General features: G+C 33.8%; 1 pseudogene; it reads right to left on the bottom strand.

Moving 5' to 3' along the window:
* Positions 1-474: 474 nt before the first annotated feature.
* LOC125829308 (uncharacterized) lies at positions 475-5,271 on the bottom strand (annotated as a pseudogene).
* Positions 5,272-5,919: the final 648 nt, after the last annotated feature.

Genomic DNA, 5,919 nt, shown 5'->3' with positions numbered 1-5,919 from the left:
ATAATTGACATTGGTTCCAACAAAATAAAAATAATATTAATAATCATTAATATTAATATTATCAGCAAAAATGAATAATTGATGACAATATAATATTGCCACATATCTCCTTTCTATGACATATGTTACCACATATCTTCTTTCTGTGACATATGTTGCCACATGTATCCTTTCTGTTAGGGAACATGCAGATAATTCTGTGGTATTTTTTACAACAGAGGTTATATATGTTGCCACAAACACCACATTTCTTCCTTTCCATCATAATTGACATTTGTTCCAACAAAATAGAAATAATAATAATAATTATTATTAATATTAATATTTTCAGCAAAAGTTAACACTTCACCAATTGTTTTATACAACTTATCAACAAAAAGGTAATTCACAATAGTATACATAACCATCAATCTAATCAACGGTGGTAACCACAACATTTTCATCTATGAACTTTGCTTTTTAAGGTCTAGGCCTCTATGGGTCTTCATTGTTACTAACATAGCCACTCCGAGCCTTTAAAATCCCATAATTCCATAGGAGTGAAGCAATCTCAAGCGAAGGGATTGAGAAATAATTCCATCAGATGGTATTTTTAGTCCATCACTCAAAAACTCAGCGTATGCAGCAACAAAAACTCCACAATCACTGTATGGTAGATCATCAATTAGAAAATATAATAAACCTAATGTTAACATCACATTTCGATAGTGGTAAGACTAAAAAAATAATGTGATACTACTTACAGACTATTGCTTGCTTGTTGGGCAATACCAGTAACATGTATGACTTCGAATGGGTGAGATTTGTTCTTGCCCTGGTAAGATTCAAGAACTGACCAGTTGGTTTGATCTTTTTGCTCATAAAATCCATTGGATTTAAGGTACTTTGGCAACTTTGTAGACAACTTTTGAATCTCGGCACACAATTTTCTGTTAGTCCTAGATGAGGACATCGAATCATACATATTTAAGTGTCGTTCCTTCAATACAACGACTGCCAAGACCCAATGAAACTCCCCATTACAATTTACAGGGACATAAACCTCATCTGTGAGGTGCCAAGGCAGTCTAGCAGGTATACCAAACCCTTTGATAGTGCCAACGATTTTATTCTTATATTCAGGAACAAAACTGGCATTGTCAATGTATGTTTTGATAGTAGTGTAATATCGATATTTAGAATGACTCTGTTGCTTCGACTTCTTCCGCAAATAGTATAAAATGACATCCACATACTACACAGATGCATCAACAAGTGTTTTTCTATATCAATTTATTTGTATGTATTCATGTCTTAATCAAAAGATAATAGTGGCATGAATTTACCTTATCAGTCCAATACTTATTAGGTTGAGACATTACGTAGAACCAATCCTTCTTCTTTGGAAATGCAAATACAAAATCAAGTTGTTTGAACTCAAGATCCGAGCAATTGGCTAAATAGTGATCATCCTTGTCTCTTCTGCAATTTTGTAATTGTTATAAATAAATATTTAGTCGACAACAAGAAGAAATACTAATAAGAGTTGAACAACTTTACTTTTTTGCATGATGCTTGTAAAGACCCTCGTTTATCCATTGAGAGAAGGATGACATTAGTTCAGTTGGACCCTCCGTTAATGTTAAAACCTTCAAATGTATATTGTTGCTTCACATCACAACTGACGACTTTGACTTTCTTCTCTTTATTTTTCTCTTTCTCTTTCGCTTTCTTTTTCACTTTCTTCTTCTCCTTCTCTTGCTCCTTCTCCATCTCCTCCTCCTCCTTCTCCTTCTCTTGCTCCTTCTCCATCTCCTCCTCCTCCTCCTTCTCCTTCTCCTTGCCTTTTGGGTTTGAGTGTGATACTGGAGCAGCAGTCATTGATTTTTTTCTAACACTAATTATAGATAGTGATTGGAAAATAGATTTTTTCATCCTCCTACACTTCAAAGGTTGTGAAATCTTCTTGGATGTATGAACATCAATATTATAAGTAATTTCCTTAAAAATATCAGTGAGTTCTTTAACACGACTAATAAAATAATCATGTTGCTGCTCACAATCTTCGCATAGACAAAAATAACATTTGATGTTAGAAGAGGAAGCAACACCAATAAAAGATTGAGTTATTGTCATGGATGAAGCTTCTTGTATCATTTCATCTACAAGGTAAATTAAAAAAGGTTGAGAGTTTACAATTGATTATAAAATAATAAAGGGTAGCAATTTATACTTATGTTAACACAGATGAATATTATGTTGACACAGATGTACCTTCTGTTACCACAAATGAATCTTCATGTGCATCAAATGAAGCTTCTGTTACTACATATGACCATTTTGTTGCCCTAACACATAGATGATATGTTCCAACATATGACAACTTTGTTGGAATATATACCAACATATCACTAAAATGTAGCAACATACGATACATCTTTCAACAAATGAAATATATGTTGGATAACTGAACAAGACTATATTTTTAAAATCATATGAACAAAATGGTCACAAAAAAATAACAAAAGCAACAAAAAATGATTTTTCACTGAATGTTAACAATACATATACATTTCCTCAAAATTAGGGATTTTTTGGGTTTGTTGATTTTCTTTCAAAAACAATAAATAATAGGTACCATTACACTATTAGTCAATTTTCACATCTATAGAACGATTTATTGTTCATTAACCCAAGAAAAAAACTTAGTATTGTTCGAAAATTGTAAAATCTTTCAAAAAACTGACTTACCCATTTTATGTCAAACACAATCTTCAGTTCAGAAAGAAGAGAGAGTCACGGCCGGAGATGAGGAGGAAGATAAGATAATGGGGGAGAATATTTGTTTTGATAGTTGGATTTTTGGATTTTCTAAGGAAGAAGAAGAAGAGAAGAGAGAACATTGGGAGAAGAAGAAAGAAAATTCTATTTTCTTTTACTTTTTTTTAAATGGTTTGGATAGAATTATAAAAGTTGAAAAATGAAGTGTTTTTGTGTATTTTATGAAAGATTAGAAAGTTTTGAAAATGTTAATTTGGTCCCAAATTTACTTAATTACATTTTATAGTAAATTTGACCATTTCTTGGTCAAAGTGTCACCAAAAACAAAACTCAAACTTAATTGACACCTTTCATTTAATTGTCTCAACCTTCCTTCTCCCATTTTGACGCAACAGAAGTTAAAAGAAGGAAAAAAATAAGAATAAATCAAGAGCTCTATCATCGGTCTCCAGTGAAGAAGCAAATAAGGGGGGAAATCAAGCTTTGTTAATTAGTTAAAGAAAGGAGTAGAAGAAGAAGGTAAGTTTCTTAACTTAGTTTAAAGATTGAAGTTAAATATTCCATGACTATAGATGGGGGTTCAGAAGTAGAGAATCATGAGTTAAAGAAACAAAGAAATTTGTTAAATTTCCAGAAATTAATGGAGTGCATTTAATTATTGGACTATGAGATTTTGTATTTTGGCATATATGAAACAAAAGTAATTGGACAGTAAGGTTATGTCGATCTTTTACAATGAGGATTAATCAAGAAGAGGGCTATTTTGTGTGATTAAAGCACTATTTAGGTGATTGGACAAATTTCGAATTATTTATGAAACCTCTAGGGCTGGGTTTTTAATGTAGTATGAATTACCTAAATGAAGGAGTTAACACGAAATTGTTATGAATGTGTTTATAGTTTGATCAAAGGATTTCATACAGACCATTCGAATGACGAACTTGGTATTTCAACACAAGTACTGTGAGTAGTAATATTACCACAATTGATGTTTCATAACTTGCATGATTTTCACATGGTTTATAAACTAAATGTGTTACCGAATGTTTTAAACTTGCATGTGGGACAAGTCTTTTACTGGATATGATACTGAAAAGATTATTTGAGATGATCTCATTCTTAAAAGATATGATTACTGTTATTGAAAAGGTTTTACACTTATTTGAGAAATTGTATTTTGATAGGTGATTGTTAAAATTTGAAATGATATAATTTGATAAGATTTATATTTTTCTTGTAATCAATAGAAGCATTTCAAAATCGAACAGAGCATTTAAATCTTATCAAATCATATCATTTCAAAGTTTAACAATCACATGTCAAAATACTATTTCTCAAATAAGTGTAAAACCTTTTCAATAACAATAATCATATCTTGGAAGAATGAGATCATCTCAAATAATCTTTTCAGTATCATATCCAGTAAAAGACTTGTCCCACATGCAAGTTCAAAATATCATGTAACACATTTAGTTTATAAACCATGTGAAAAACATGAAAGTTATAAGACATCAATTGTGTATAAGTATTATTACTCACTGAGCTAGCGTCTCACTCCTCGCTAATTGTTTTTACAGAGAACTCAGGTGGTATTGAAGAGGATTTCATTAACTAGCGTGTGATTTCGTAGCATCTGGTGAGCCTCGCATTGCTTCGCGTGGCAAGAGAACTATTGATTTGCTATGTTTATTTAGTTTCTTTTAAAAACTCTTAGAGTCGTTCCATTTGTCATTCCTTTGATTTGAGTCAAGATTAGTCCTTCGAATTGTAGTCAAGTGACTAGTTTGGAACGTTTTCTGTAATTTGCAGATGAATTGTTTTATTGAGTGACAATTAGATCATTGATGGATATTATGTTGTGGTTAATAGTTGCTATTAGTTGTGTTGTGAATTTCTGAGACATGAAAATTCAGGATAGGCCTAAAAACAAAGGAAACTCTGTCCGATTTTCTATAGAATTTTGGTAAGACTTGCTTTGGGATTCTCCCCCTTAGCACCGGTCACGTTCCTAACTTGGGTCGTGACAAAGTTAGTATCAGAGCAATAGGTTATTCTTATAACTTATGGAGCACACATTAGTAGTAGAATCTCAATTATGGTTATGTTGCCGGCCATTTCTATAATCACGATTCTGCGAGGATGTGATAGGATGTGTCTGGTCTTTCTTTCTTTTTCCTGCTTATGTGTGTGACGTGTAGGGCCAACTAGATTAATCTAACATTATTTGTTTCTGTTAACCAGATGGCTCGAACCCGATTATCTAATGACAAAGCTACGACGGATGTTCTGAGTCACCTAATGTCACTACGGTTAGGCAACCAACTTCCTCAACTTGGGGAGGGACAGAGCTCGCAGAACTGGTTGAGGTAAGGGCCGTAATTCCACCACAAGATACCGTAGCACCACTACTGGAACTTCAAGAGATGTCACTCCGAAAAGGAGCGCTAGTCCACCTTCATCATCACATAAGAATGCTACTAGTGGGGTGCTTGCCTCCATGCAGAAAGCCATAGAGAGTTTGGTCAATAGAATGGATAGACGGGAGAGGGATGGTCAACGTAATGTTGCTACTACTCAGACACATGCACCACTTAAGGAACCTGCACATACTTATACTTTTGGGAATAAAGAAGTATCCTTGCAGGAATTCTTGAAATTGAAATCACCAAAATTCATTGGTTCTAATAGTTCAGCTGATCCTCAAAGCTTCTTGGATGGGAGATTCAAGGCCCTCCGGGCTCTAGGATTTTCTAGTGAGAGATCAGTGGAACTAGTAGCATACAAACTAGAGGACATGGCTAACACCAGGTATGAGATTGTATTGCTAGGTTGACCTACTAGGGCAGCACCACTGAAGTGGGATGAGTTCAATAAGTTGTTCATGGATAATTTCATTCCTAACAGTCAGAGGCAGAAGTATGCAACTCAGTTTCAAAAGTTGGTGCAGACTCCAGATATGAATGTGGCAACTAATAACGCAAAATTTTGTAAGCTCGCTAGATATGCTCATTTGTTGGTATCCACTGAAGCAGATAGAGTTCAGAGGTTCGTGCATAGGTTGGTTGGTCATCTATTCAATTCCCTAGCCCCAACTATAAGTACCATGACTTATTTAGAAGCAGTTGATCTATCTAGAAAGATTGAAGACAAAGGACGAGA

This window comes from Solanum verrucosum, unplaced genomic scaffold (genome assembly GCF_900185275.1).
Source record: "Solanum verrucosum unplaced genomic scaffold, falcon-dt-bn FXZP01000157.1, whole genome shotgun sequence".
In the NCBI taxonomy this organism is placed as follows: Eukaryota; Viridiplantae; Streptophyta; class Magnoliopsida; order Solanales; family Solanaceae; genus Solanum; species Solanum verrucosum.
The sequence above is the reverse complement of the archived record's forward strand: the minus strand, read 5'-3'. Positions and strand labels throughout refer to the sequence as shown.